This window comes from Urocampus carinirostris, chromosome 4 (assembly GCF_059441175.1).
Source record: "Urocampus carinirostris isolate Australia breed hairy pipefish chromosome 4, RoL_Ucar_1.0, whole genome shotgun sequence".
Lineage (NCBI taxonomy): Eukaryota > Metazoa > Chordata > Actinopteri > Syngnathiformes > Syngnathidae > Urocampus > Urocampus carinirostris.
The window spans coordinates 29578786-29594501 of NC_142352.1; the positions used below are offsets into that span (position 1 = coordinate 29578786).

A 15716-nucleotide genomic window follows, 5' to 3' on the forward strand; every position below is an offset into this window, starting at 1 on the left:
AACGGATTAATTTAGTAGTCTTTATTTCAGACAGGGTTCAGTACTCGTAAAGTCAGGTACCAAGGCAACTGTATCTGCAACACCAAAGGCAGAAGTCGTTGTCCAAGGGGCAGGCGAAGGGTCGGTACTCCAGCAGGCAGCTACAGTAGAATTTAGCAGGCTGTATTCGAGATCCAGATAGGCAGGCAAGGGTTCGGTACACTGTGATAAACAACACTGAGACAAGAATGCTTAGGATGATACAATAAAGGCAACAAACTAGCACTGAGCCAAGGAAACAGAGTGTTTGAATTGGTAAGATAGAGAGGCAAAATTGGAGGGTAATCAGGACCCCAGGAAGTGAGTGACCAAAAAAGCTAGGGGCAAATAAGAGGAAGAGAGAGTGGAAACCAAACAGTGCAGGCTTGTGACAGGATAAGTAGAGACAAGTTGATACTTTGAACTTTTTTCTTTTTAAAAAGATGACAAAGTGTCTTTGTCATCGATGGGGCAGAGAGCAGAAACGTTTCGTTTACCGAAAATCATTTGACTTTGCCACCAGAAACATAGAGCGCTAAAAGGTTCTTGCAAAGTTCATGCACTAGGTTATTTCTTTTGCAATAACAAACTTATTTTGAAAGCTGAATGTCTTGAGTTTATGGAAACATTTTGTAGATAATAGAGGTATCACAAGTTAAAGAAAACACACTGAAGTGAAAGGTCTGCTTGAAATGCATCCTATCCCCAAAAAAACCCAACTCTTTTCTTAGGAGTTTTCTTGGAAGTTAGTATTTTCAATAAACTTGGGAGTGTCCAACTGTTTACTAAACAACGGTAAAATTTAGAAACATACATTTTTCTAATGAAAGATAAGGGTTAAAGCTTTCTTTTGATATATTCTATCGCTACAAAACTAGACTTTCTGTAGGCCTTCAAGAATCAGTGAAAATGGCAAAAATTGCAGGCACCAGTTCTTCCCATTGGAGAAAAACGTTTGGCATATTTCGACATATTTGGTGATTCAGAAGAGAAAAACAAACTATGAATCTACGTTTCGAAGTTTTAGTATTTGTCAATATTCCAGGTTACAAATAGACAATAATGTAACTGTCATGAACCAGAACAGGATCAGGACCCAAACACGTAACGTTACTCACACAAGCCTTTTTTTAACGGGAAATGGGGAGTCATGCACGTTAGGCAGCAGTCTGGCGTGAAATGATAGGAAGCCAGAGGCAGACGAGATCGATACCAATTGCCCGAGTTGATATCGGACAGATGGGGTCGATACCGGACAGGACGGGACAGACAGGATAGATAATAAAACAAGATATCGAAAATAAACAGGAGAAACTAGACGGGAACGAAAACTGGAGAAAATAATAAACAGGACAAGAATAGACGGAAACATAACTGTAAAATTTCAATATATTTGATATTTTTTTGAACTTCAACAAAATTACATTTTAATTAAAAGTTTGTTACAACCTACCTGTTGCAATTAGGCCTGGGGGATATAAAATTGTTCTCACGATTAAATATTTCTTATCAGTCGATATCGATAATTATCGCGATGACTATAACGTTCTCAGTGAAAGTTGAGAATATCTAATGCTGTTTTAACAAATCTCTGAACAAACATTTATGGTGACAAACCATTACACAGAAATTCACAAAGATGAGGAACACAAGTAAAAAGGGGAGCTGGTTGCAGGTATACACAGGTAGCGCCTTGCTAGTTAGCCGTTTGTTGCTCACAGGTCCAGGGCCTGTTGAACATCTGCTAGCACTCGTTTGGGACTCATTGTTTGTTTCTTTGCCGTATTCTAGCGGGCGATATTGTTTTAAATGGTGGAATAGGTTTGTCGTGTTGCCCTTTTCTATTTTTCAAAATACCTGCAAACAACTGAAAATGGGGGTATGGGGTGGGGGGTTTCACTCATGTTTATGACTCTTTCAGCATAATTTGAATGGGTCTGCTGGTTGTCATCCTTCACCTGTTAATCGCTCATTTTAACCATCTCGTAGTCCTTTCTTCGTCTCCTGAATGTTAGTCTGGAACTTGTGTTTTCATTACATCAGCACCACAATTTTCTCCGATGGTGGGGTGGTAATTACAGTTTAAAATGATCAACTTTTATTGAATGTTTCCGTTATTTATCGTGGCAAAAATTGTATAATGATAATAATTGTTAGTGTTTTATCGCCTGGGATTTTTTGCGAGGCTAGCTTCTTACATTAATTCGTGTTTTGGTTTTGTTCTTTTTAGCTGGAGCAATGCTTTCAGTTCACGCAACTTGAATTCTCAAAATTGTCATTGATAAAAATGTAGTGAATATCGTTTGCAATGAGCTTAGACCAGCAATTCCAGGAAAACACATACGACATAAAAGAGAAATATAAGGTATGGCATGCTTAAGGTGTTCTTTGTTTTAGTTGCAGCAGAATCAGGTTCAGCATAGCACCGTGAAAACTGCGTCTCAGGGTATATCTATTATCCGCACCGCTTATCCTCAGTAGGGTCGCGGTGTTGCTGGAGCCCATCCCTGTTATCTTCGGGCAGTGGGCAGGCGACACCCTGAACCAGTGGCCAGCCAGTCACAAGACACAGAGAGACAGACAACTCACTTTCTTATTCGCACTTAGGGACAATTTGGGAAATATTTTTGGAACGTGGGAGGAAACCGGAGTGCCTGGAAGAAACCCGCGCAGACATGGGGAGAACATGCAAACTGACGTGCTTACCACCCAGCCGCCGTGCCGCCTATGTGTCAGGGTATACCAATATAAAAGCAAGTCATTATATGGTCTTCACAGTACAAACATAATTTTGCATCAATATCAAAACAAGTGTTACATGATACAAACTCAAAATGTTACAAAGATAAGATATTTCAAACAGACAAAATAAACAAACAAACATACCTCAGTGCGCTCACCAAGGATGCTTAAATGTTCATTAGTCTTGGGAACAAGGAGTCGCAGATTCGATTTTCTGCTCCTTGGACAAGACACTGAATACCTTATGCCCCGAAAAGCATGAAGTTGCCTTGCATGGCTGACGCTGCTATCGGTATGTGAGTGTGTCTGGATGGGTATGTCTAAAGCACATTGTAAAGCCCTTTGAGAGGTCTCCAGTGACTTGAAAAGTGCTATGTTAAAGCAGACCATTTACATTTATGATGTTTTCCAGGTAAAACACGCGTCACAGTCCCCTTTTGTGCATATTCAGTAAAAGTTTAAGCTTGAGCCTGGAGAACAAACCTTTGTGACTCAGGCTCAAACAAAGCAGCTTCCTAAAGACCACCACCTGTGGGTTCACCTTTACCTGTCTCCTTCTTCTAGAGCAGGGGTGTCAAACTCAATATAACCCGGGGACCACACGATAGAACAAACATTCTGCCGGGGGCCAGACTAGTAGATTGAAAATGAAATGAAATGATCTGCATTTATATAGCGCTTTTCAAGTCAATGACTTCCCAAAGCGCTTTACAATGTGCTCCACATTTCCCAAAAGTGGCCTTGTATTGCAGCCATGTAAGACGCTAACCTGCTTATTGGGGGTATTAGGGGTTCAGTGTCTTACCCAAGGACACTTCGACATGTAACACGGACGAGCCGGGATTCGAACTGGGATCCCTTGATCCCTAGACGAGCGCTCTACTGCTGCCCCAGATTAAAGAGAATGATAAAGAGAGATAAAGAAATAAGAGAACGAGGGAGGGAAATGGAGAGAGGGTGGAACAAAGAAAAAAAAGGAAAAGGGGGAGAGCGTGAGAAACAAAGGATAAAAAGTTGTGAGAGGGGGAAAAGAAAGGGAGAGGTAGAAAGAAATCCAAAGAGAAATAGAAAAAATAGAAGGTGAGAAAAGAGAAAAGAAAGCGCGAAGGGTATGAAGAAAGAAAGAGAAAAGAGAGAAAAGGAAAAAAGGAAGTTAGAGCAAAAGAAGTTAAAAGACACAGAGAGAGAAAGAGACAAAGAGCAACAAAGGAAGAGAAAAAGAGAGACACAGAGAGTGAAAGAGACAGAGACAGAGTGGGAGAAAAGGGGTGGAAAAGAAAGAGAGAGAGAGAGAGAGAGAGAGAGAGAGAGTTGTCTCGCGGGACGGATTCAATCCCTTTGCAGGCCTCATCTGGCCCGAGGGCCACATGTTTGACACCTTTGTTCTAGAGCTACGATGTCACTCAAGGACAAAATTCATTCAATAACCATCCTAGTCCATACACACAACATCACTCACAAGTTCATAAAGCAATTATTTTAAGCACACATAGAATAGGAGCGATGTTTGAAAAAAAATGTTGATCTTTCAATAATAAGAGTCAATAATAAGACAAATTTCAATAGTTCCACACATACAAGGACTAATGTGGTTCTTTACATAAGGTAAAATAATGTCAGGAGAAATAGGCAAACATATTTATAAGATACAGTTCTGAAGTCATGGGATCAAATCCAGCTGCCAGGCTTCCTGTGCGGAGTTTGCATGTTCTCCCCGTGTGTTTCCTCCGGGCACTCCGGTTTCCTCCCACATTCCAAAAACATGCATGTCAGGTTAATTGTCCGGTCCAAATTGTCCCTAGGTGTGAATGTGCGAGCGAGTGTCTAGGGTTGTCATGCCCCTGGGTAAGAAACTAGCATTTTTCTGCAACTCTAGAAATTATAGATAGATAGATAGATAGATAGATAGATAGATAGATAGATAGATAGATAGATACTTTATTCATCCCCGTAGGGAAATTCACACTTCCAGCAGTCTACCCCGTTGTTTTTTAACAGCCAAGCATGCACCCAACACAGAATGGAAAACTAGCTTGAGAGCCCCTAGCAGCTGTACCCGTGCGCGCTGCCATCTTGTTAAATTATCCAAAATGCATGAAACGTCCAAAAGTACCTGTTATACGTTTTTTCCATTTAAAAGAAAATGGAAGGGAAAAAAGAATGAGTCTTTTGGTGCTTGTTTTTTTCCAAACAAAAAAAACAAATGATACACATATTCTTAAAAGAACAATTTTTATCTTTTTTTAATCATATCCGCGCAGTCATGCTTACAGAACCATTGCGTGCATTAAAGATTTGTCTTTGGGGCCTGCGTGTGCAAGTCCATTTGTGTCTATAATAAAGGGAAATGCATTCAAGCACTTTCTTTTATATAACCAGAAGAAGCATGTGTGACCCGTGTTCCATACAAATGCATCAGCCTCCGCGGCCGATGTGTCTGTATGCGCGTGTACACCCATGCGTGTTGCTGTGGCTTTCAACCGCTTGTCATATCTGGCTTTCTGGAGCCAATATGGGACTCGCACAGGATATCACTTATAAAAAGAAAGAAATAAAGACAAAAAACTGAGTTCATACAGCTGCTTCAAATCCTTGAAAATGCTTCAATTTTAATGTTGTGTTTTCAAGGATTACAAAGTGCTTGAATTTCAGGTGAAGTGTTTGTAAATGCTTGAGATTGTTGCGATCACCGACACTGCTCTCTGGTGGCATCACTTTTGTAATTGCATTGCTTAACCTGTGAAAAACAGAAGCTGATTTTGTTTGTATGGTATTGTCCTATAGAGTGTCATCGCCAGCTATGGGTCACTATATGTACTTGTGCAAGGGTTACGTATCAATTATGGACATTTATTATAATTAAGGTATTTCCAAGGTGTTTCCAAGTGATAAATTGTAATGGGAAGAAATTCCTGCAACTGAAATTGAAAAGTAAGCTAAATATTACCGTCATTTTACCCAACACCTGTAAAGGGAGAGATTTGTCTTTAAAATATGTACACATATATTGTTAAGATCCACAAATACACTTAATATTTACTCAATATCTAAAAATCCCGTGTATTGTTTAATTGCGCACGCAAAATTAAAAATCACATATGTGAAATGCAATAATATTTTGGGGAACTGCAAGGTACATGATTCACACTGGATTTCTTCTTTTAATGGTACTGGAGAAATTGAAACAGATGGCTTTGAAAGTGCTTAAAAGTGCTTGAAATTGGCTTATTGTAGAGTAACTATCTTAAATGCTGGTGAAAGAGAGACACACGAGTCAAACTGGGTTCTTTGTAGAAACTGGCCAGGAAGGGAGAAGTTTAATGTCAAAAGACAAATATGTCAAGATTTGTTTATTTAACTGTTTCACTAAGAGGGAACAACTATCTCCAAATTTGGAGAGAGCGTCTTGACCATCATTAGTTACAAAACCATTTCTTGAGCAGTTACATAACGAGCAGGTTTTTTCCTCAGAAGTTAATACAGAGTTGACTTTTTTTCTCCACGATATACCCCCTTTGATTTTTCAAATCACCAACGTGAAAAAGGTGTACAAACCCTGAAAAAATGTGGCTGGTAATGGCACCAGCGGTGAAAGTCGGAGAAGTAAAAAACGTTTTTTAAAAAAGGGGCAGATGTATAACCGATTAAATTCAATCATCTTATAATGGTCCGGGGTTCGAATCATGACATTACCCAGGCATTGACTTGGAATCTCACCTAGGAATCTGACCTCAATCACTGCTGAGGCTAAAGAATGCATAGGTCCTGCTCTTTCCCAAAGAGCGGATATATTGAAATCCAATCAGAGCTCAAAGGCAAAAATAGTTTGAAACCTAAGCACTACTAAAGTCCCATTGCGGGAGTCTAACAAGTTTCCTCATACACACCAGATTCCAGAGCAAGTTTCCCGTGAACCTGCTTCTTCCGTTATTGTTTTTAGTTGGGATGTTCTTTGGCCCAATCCCATTTCTCTCACTCGGCCCTGAGAACCCTCCAGTGAGGTCCCTCGATAGAGGAGTGTCCTCCGCTAGTTGAGTGCAAAGTGGAGATGGTTTGGACAAGACTTGCAAGGTTCCACCCCTGTCCAAGAGATGGCGGTAATATTAATTGGCTGTAGACCTCAGTGACGTATTGGTCTACGTCACATGTAAACAACTCGAGTCTCAACCTGTAGTGTGTCAGTTGGAGAGTTCGTGCAACGTTAAAAATGCCCGCTACTGCTGTGTTATTACCGATTGCCTGAAAGCTCATCATCTTTTCCGTGTCTCCAATCAACGGAGGAGAAATGTGCTATACTGAAGACAGCTTCGGCGCTATGTAGTGCTGATTCATCTTTACAAGGTACGTACACTCATTAAAAAAAAATGACCCGTTCGGTCAAATACAGTAAGAGTTAACATACAATGCACGTTCACATAATACCCTATGTTTGTGTAGACATAAATGGCAATCTACTTATTAGTATTTCAATGCCATTTTATGACATATAGTAGGGGTCTTGAATCTGTGACATGACGAAACGTAAACAAACACAAGAACAGTCCACCTGACCCTTTAGCTGACATAATATCGTCACCAAACTTCCCTGTACGACCCAAAAACCTTAGTTCATAAGGAATTTAATTCAAAAGAGTTGTCATTGAATATAAAAAGGTCATTTCAACATTTTTTCATGATGCTTACATCACAGTTAAAGCGGTCTTTTTCTTTTCTATGCCCACATTTATGTCTAAATTGTTTGTTATCTATTGTGTTCCAGAGTGGCTGTCCCATAAGCGTGGACAGGTTGGACAGGAATGTTCCCATCCTGTGCTTATGGTTGGATGTGGAGTCAGAACTCATTCAGGACTTAAGGTTGAGCAAGGTTATGTGGGCCCTGCAGGAGCTGCTAAAGAGGGAACAGGGCCATGGCTGGAGGTCCTGATCTACGTGTACTGGCTGGTCCACGCTCTGTCCTACCGTGTGGTGTCACGGGTCTTCAGGGTTCCCAGGTCCACCGTACAAAGAATTGTCCACAGTTAATATGGAATAAATTGCCCAAAAGCCATATTTTAGGCTCTGGAAGTCAGACCCACATTTGCATTATGTGCTTTTCTGCATTACTATTCAATAAACATCTTCATTTTGAGTAACACCTAGGTGGTTTATTTCATAATGATGTGAGATACTGTGTGTGAACTATGTGACTGTTGGACAGAAAACAACTAGAAATCACTCCAGCTTAAATAATAGTTTACTTTCAGAAAAACAAACTCACATTGGGACAAAATACATAATAGTAAATAAATAATGTGTCACAAATTTTAACAAAAATATACCAATACTTCCATAAAGCTGGAAACACAAACTGGAACTTCATTGAGTTCTTAATAAAAATAAAAAAAAATCCTTTTATAAAACAAAGGGAAACATTGCAGAGATTTCACTGTTCTGGAAATTTGTCCACGAGCTTCCCAAAAAGGACGGGAACCGCTCAGTTTTGGCCACAGTTTCTTCGAGCCTTTTCCTCGCTCCGGCAGACTCCGCTTTCAAAAAGTCAAGGAGTGTATCGTGCTTCCTTTTTTTTCTGGGTGATTTGGGGTTTGGCGCCGGATTAGAAGGTGCCAACGACGTGCCCGGTGGTGTGGATGGCGTGGTAGCTGTGATGGTGACCAGCTCTTCCACGGGACGTTCTACAGTGGCCTTTAGGTTGGGTGGAAAAAACAAGAATTACTTAATGCTGATGTATTGTACAAAACAACTGTGTATAGGATGCTCAACAAGTTGATATGAGACAGGAAATTATAGGATGTGTTCTGGATAATTATTTGATAGTGAATAGATACAAAAAAATGACATGTTATTCTTATGGCTGTAAGAGCCTTCTATTGGCCAGCATCACATATGCTTTAGAATTGTCTCCACATTTGGACAACATTTTGAGAAGGTAATTAGTTTACTTAATATGTGTTTACAGAGAAGGCAGTGGACTGTGTGATAGTAATTTGTTTCAACTGTATTTCCACGTGAAATTCGGAGACATTACTCATAATGCATGATGAAAACTAATGCATTCTGATCTCACATGAAAGAATCATATTGTAAATAAAACACGACACCCGAAATTGTGTGCAGTAAACAAGGGCTTATGTCCAGAACGGTATTCTGACTATGCTCCATGTAGATGTATAAGCACGACTCGTTTAAGATAAAAACAGGGATGGGCTGAACCGTGATTTTCTGCACAGTTATCCTACTTTACAGTTTGTAGTGTGAAGATTTTTTTTGCCAGCTCCCTTGGTAGATTAGTGCACTTCGTAAAGTAGCGATTTTGCAATGTTCGTGTTTTAACGCGAAAATACGATTTTCTATTGCATTTACGTCTAACTAAGATATCTCAATACATTTTGTTGCAAATACATGCGTGGTTGTGAAAAACTACTTACATTTGTGCGGTTCCTTTTCGGGCATGTTTGTTGATATTGAGAATTCGCAAAGCCTTCTGGGTAGTCACTTCGCTGCCAAGTGAGGTCGAGAGCCCCCTCGGTCTTGAAGTGGTTACGACATGGTTTGAGGGCACTTCTGCCTCGGTCTTGAGAGTATCGGGACACACCCCATTTTCACGTGAACGCGCAAACCGAGTGACTAGGGCACATAGCGAGTGAAAGTGCGAAGAATGGGACGCAGCCAAAGAGTCTGTTTTATGTTTGATAGCACCGGCCCTTTAAGAGACAAAGGAAGTTGTGTTCAGTAGGGCCAAATAGCCCAATTGCCCGTGACAAGTTAATAGTATAGTAGACACTCAAAATAAAGAGAGAAGACATCAATGGATTTTTAACTCACAAGGGGAGCTCGGAGAGCCTAACCCTCAGATGAGAAATTCTAACCTGTTCTAAGGTTATAAAAAGCAGATCTTCCCTGAATGGTGTGTATAACAAAAAACAGCAACATGATTGGTTGATTGTGAAAGGGATGTAAACAGATCATTGGAGTCAAAAAAACAAACACCTGTGTGCAGTAATAGTCAAAATAAGGAACTGACCTCATATGTGATCTCCTTTCTAGGTATCCACTATTAAAAAACAAATGAACATATCACAACAAAACAGAATTGATCAAATATTGCACACAAAAAGACACAAGCACACTAATTTATGCATAAAATATGTAAATTTTAATGACATCACTCTTTAATACCTTGTTAAAAATAAATAAAGAACAGAAGAAAAGAAATACAGTAAATAATTATAATGAATCATCGTAACAACAAAACAAAACAATAACGATATATATATATAATAACAACAATAATCACCATAATTTTTTTCATAATAAGTCTTCATGAAAAGCAAAACAGGACATAAAAAGAGCTGAATTAAAAGTACGGAAAGTTGTTTGATAGCAGGCGGCCAATCCATTTTCAAGGAGCCTTAAATCCAAATGACCAATATCTTGATTTTAGGTCACATGAAAAATGATTCAATATCAGATTGTATTTTGAAATTAAAGGAGTAAACATTCGCTTCAAATAAGATGGAAAATTGGAATTATAACATTTGATTGTGAATAAAAAAATAATTGAATTCCCCTTCCATCCTTAGACGTTAGCCAATTTAGAGACACATGTAAATCCCAATGGGGAATTCTGCAGGGACATTGATTGTTATACAAAGTATTGAGAGGGTGAAGATTTGATTTTGTAATGCCGCTATTACCATATAATCATTAATAACAGTTGTGTAACAACCCTCTTCCTTACTTGGGAATTAAGTACAGAGATCCCTTGATTTTCACAGTGAATGGGGACCAGAATCCCCCATGAAAAGTGAAAATCTGCTAAGTAGCGTCACACCTTTATAAGAGCCCCCAAGGGTCCACTTACATTAAGATGACGTACGAACCGACTGAGAGTATTTGACTCTAACAAAACAACATGTACAGATCCACAAATAAAAAACAAAAAATCACAATTGCAGCTGAATGAATGGTCTTGATTGTCAGTATAAAAAGTACAACACAACTGGAGGGTAATCCTTTCGATTTAGAGCTCGGCTGGCTATCTGCGCGCTAGCATCTGCTATCCTTAGGTTGAGCCAGATCTCCGTAATGGCAATTTCCCGCGTGTTGCAGCTCCAGGTCACTCTTTGATGAGTAATGGATCTGGCGTTGGTGAGCTACAGGTTTGGCAGGGGTGGCTTAAGAGAGTTGGTAGCCTAGCCGTAGCAGTCAGCCTTGCAGCCTCGCTATTATCTTCTCTCCTGTCACCTCCTGAACCTGATAATAATCCATTGAGCACCTGCTGGTTGTTACCATTTATTTGCTCTCTTCTGACTTTCTTTGGAATCTTTTATTGATGTATTTATTTTCATTGTAACAAGCCACTAAAAGCTATCTGGAGCCACACAGTTTGTTTTGGTGGCCATTTGTGCGCCTGCCGCACTGCATACACCAGCCTATCTTAGTCGCACACACAGACAGTCATGCCCACCTAATATACATTGAACTCTCTAACCTGCCCCGTGATAGCATTTGCTCTCTGCTGTCTGCTCAGAACACAATGATTGATACGTTAACAATGACAACAAAGACAATTCAATTCCAAATCCGCAAAGAAGTGAACCAGCAATAACTGAAGCGCGAAGTAGTAGGGGATCTTTGTATTATAGAGCGATACAGTAACATTAAAATATTAAATTTATAATTTGGTCAATGTAGTATTTTAATATGATTTTAACCTTTCGTCGGGCCTAAATTCTTCAATCCATCCACTTTTTTAAAGTAAGTAGGAATAAAACTGTTATTTTTGCTGTGGGAACGGCAAATGGGATGGAAAAGTTTGATTTTTGCCCCTTATGTAAGGGTCATTTACAGTTTTATAACAATGGTACTTCAAGTACTTTCTCAACCACTTCCCCTTTTTCACTTTCTCTCTCTCTCTCGCTCCCTCTCTCTCTCTCTCTCTCTCTCTCTTGATCACTCTCATTCTCTCTCTCTCTCTCTCTCTCTCTCATTCTCTCTCTCTCACTCACTCACATTCTCTCTCTCACTCCCTCTCTCCCTTTCCTTCTCTCGGCTCCCTCAATGCATACAGTGCCGAGAAAAATTACCGGTATTTGCCACCTGCCTGAATCCTGTGTTTTTTTGCATATTTATCAATCACAAAAATTTCAGATCATCAAATCAATTTTAATTTCACACAGAGACAACCCAAGGAAATACAAAATGCAGTTTTAAATTGTTGATCCCATAAATCAAAACCTATTTGGCCCTGTGTGAAAAAGTAATTGTCCCACCTTGTTAAATCACAAAGTAACAGTGACTAACCACTGTTTTTTGAAAGCTGAGTTCAATTACACAGGCAACACCCAAAATTGATTGCCCCCACCAGTGTTAAATCAACAAATAACCTAAATTGAATCTGTTAAACGTTAAAAGTAAGCTGCAAAATCTCCAGAATACAATCGACATGCCACGATCCAAAGAAATTCCAGAAGAAATTAGAAAAAAAGTGATTGAAACCTGTCTGTCTCGAAAGGGTCAAAAAGCCAAATCCAAGGCTGTAGGGCTCCAGCAAACCAATGTCAGAGCCATTATCCACAAATGGAGAAAACTGGGAAAAGTAAGAAGGTGTTACAAAAGAACTGCGCTTATAACTCCGCTAGAAGATAAATACTGGCCAAAAAAAGCCATCCATTGGAGAGTTCCCGGGCAAAAACATTTGGCAAAAAGCATCTTGAATATACTAAAGACTTTTGGAGAAACATATGTGGACTGAAACACACCTGCAAGTCCAACTCTTAATGGCTTAAATCGAAACAGTGGTCAAATCACTGTGCGGATTTAAATCCAATTGGGATGCTATGGTGTGATAGTAAATGGGTAGTTAATGCTACTCCTCAATTAAGGCAGATTTGAAACAATTTTGCAAAGAAGAGTTGTGAAAGACTCATAAGTTTTAATATATTTTATGGTGCATAATGTATTTTATTGGGTTGTCTCTGTGTGAAATTGAAATTGGTTTGATAATCTGAAACCTTTGTGGGTTATAAATAGGCAAAAGACACAGAAATTGGGAAAGGGGGAATACTTTTTTACGGCATGTATAAACATAATTTTTAGCAATTTAATGCAATAGAAGTGTTTTATATTCTTTTGCATTGTTTTCATCTATTCGGGGCGTCATTAATTTCAGCGTTGCTGTTTCAGTATTTTGGTTTCAGTCCAAATCTTCATTCCAGTGCATCTTAAGTGTTAGATTTTAAATGGTCGACAATAACAATAAAATAATAATAAGTGCTCTCGTAAAGGTAAATCTTTCTTAGTGTGAGGCTAGCTAATTTTATTTGAAGTTTGGCTTCTGCTCCACCACATTTTAACTCCATACTCATGTACACTCTCATGCATCTTTATGAACACACTGAAGACACAAACGTCACGTGGCTTGGTCTTGAAATAACCCAGTAGAAGCATCAACTTCCTATAAAAGATACATTTATCCGCTCAGCACATATAAAGAGCAGCATGCCTGCACCTGCAGTGCTTTGGTAGCTGCTGTTTATTTTTTAATCAAACCCAACGTAGGATACCGCAGAAATGCGCCATGAGACCAAAACCTTTTAACTCGGCTTCCCAGGGCAGTGAAGCACACAAATAGTGACATTTGGCCATTGACGAAAAACAGAATCAGATACATTCCTGGTTAATGATGACCTATTATCATGATCTACCACTCTAAACAGTGAACAAACCTCAGCACCACTCCCACCTCCAGAAGTATTACAGAGCAACTGTTGCTTAGCAACCACCAACATGCCATGCGTCACTGTGGACACATTGATAATGCAGCTTTTAAGAGTAAAGCCTCAGAGATGCAGAGTTAGAAGTGTGTTTTGCGTATGAGTTCACATAAAAATGCATCGTTCAGTCACAGTAGATTGACTGCTGAAGAGTGGAACAATCAGCATCTGCAGGATGCGATATGTTAATTTGGACCTTGGTATTTCCATGGATTTCAGAAAACTTCAGATGATTTGAATCCATTTGAGAACACCTATCCTTATGTAATGACCAACAAGGTTTTGGTTGAATGTGTAAGTATTCATGTGATTGAAGTAGCATCAGGGTTGGGTAGGGTTACTTTAACTGGATTACTTTCAATTACTTTTGGATTACTCCAATACCAAATATGCTAATAAAAGACAAAAGAAACTAAATATGAATAAAATTGCAAAATTTTGCGCAGGCTAGGGGCGTAACGGAATACACGGAACGGCAAAAATGATGTTGGCAAGCTGTTTGGATTTATTTTCATTTTGTTTCTGTCGGATTTTATGTTAGTTTTGCCCGAGATCAATGAGATGAAAGCCAGGAGACAAAGCTTACCACGTGTTGTGAGTCATAATTTTATTCATATTTCGTTTCTTTTGTCTTTTATTAGCATATTTGGTATTGGAGTAATCCAAAAGTAATTGAAAGTAATCCAGTTAAAGTAACCCTACCCAACCCTGAGGAGCATTATACACAAAAACCAATATGTTTCCTGGCAGAGGTTGATTTTCAGTTTGTTATGGCGAATGAAAACATTTAGTACAGTATGCATGTTGATTAAGCCAGTCTCAATGGTGGGTCAGGACCCTAAAGTGGGTTCGCAGAAAAAACAGAGGGTTAACTAACCCCTTAATTTTCGAGCACGATGGTAAACAAAGTCACCAGTCACTGAAACATGTCATGCCACATAACATTTGAAAGCTAAAACCCATAGGATTGAAAATGTGATGGCCATTTCAAAATATACGCATCACAGAAACATAACGATCAGTCTGAAACGAGATAACTGAAAACTATATTGTATTGCTCACCTATAATGTCTCCTGGGAGTCAGCTCATGATACGATTCACCGCAAATATGGTGTGGTTATGTTCACGAAAGTCCAGTGATTTCAACCCTATAAAACATTTACTCCAAAACACACGATAATGTCGACAGATGAAAAAATATCCACCTAAAAGCAGTCCTGCAATGTTGTTCGTTGTTTCAGTCTGGTTGGCTTCATAACGTCCCTTCAAAAATAAACAGACTCGTCAGATGAGTTCCCGTATAACTATTCGCCTATGATATTTGTGTATTATTTGTTATTGCAACATCCATTTCAGCCTGGTCATCCTGGAAGGGGGATTACCTCAGGTGCGGTCCCTTCTCAAGGTTACCAAGGATTTGTGACGATGGGGTGGCCATTTTAATAAACAACCCTCGACTCATCATAAAGGGGAGCACTATGATGAAAGAAGGACGCGCAATCTTATTGTGGAAGTTGAACTTCTCCCTGCTGGAGGATGAAGCCTTGGCCGCGCAATACAGGGAGCGGTACAAGGACTGGCAGACCCTTCAAGACTCGTATGATTCACGAGAACAATGGTGGGAGATAACAAAGAAACAAACGCAGATTTTCTTTAAAAATTCAGGAAAAAATAAAAAACTTAAAGAGATGAAACACTTGTTAGGACTACAAAGAAGACTCGAACGCTATTTTACCCTGACTCAAAAGGGGATCGTATTTAATGATGAAATCAGAGAGATCAAACAAGAACTAAAAGCTTTGGCGAAAATAAAGAGCAAAGGCAGAATGTCACACTTTCACTCTCGCTGCCATCAAAGACGCCATCTGGACCTCCATAAAGCTTGTTAGAATATGATGTGGTGAAATTGTGAATGTGTTTAATTGCTGTTAAAAGTGTCAATAAAATAGTTCAAACCAAAAAAACCCTTCTCATGGTTTTTTTCATTTTCCTCATGTTGAGTTTTTTGAATTTTTCCTTGCCCTCATGTAGGTTTTAGATGAGGGGATGGTGTAATAATAGACTGTAGTTTGCGATAATCTGTGTTCTGTGCAGCCCTTTGAGACTCTTTGTGATTAAGGGCTTGTCACGGACCAGGAACGGAGACAGGACCCAATTGCGTTCATTTTACTCAGCTTTAT

At 39.3% G+C, this 15716-nt stretch overlaps 1 protein-coding gene and 1 long non-coding RNA gene across 2 annotated transcripts in view; both read left to right on the forward strand.

Moving 5' to 3' along the window:
- Positions 1-15716, forward strand: part of LOC148367249 (SH3 and multiple ankyrin repeat domains protein 2-like) — a 130452-nt gene that overhangs the window by 66833 nt on the left and 47903 nt on the right. The window lies entirely within an intron of this gene.
- On the forward strand, positions 6129-7892 carry LOC148367251 (uncharacterized). Its single transcript, XR_015850194.1, has 2 exons — positions 6129-7101; positions 7520-7892. It is a non-coding gene; the product is annotated as an uncharacterized LOC148367251 (long non-coding RNA).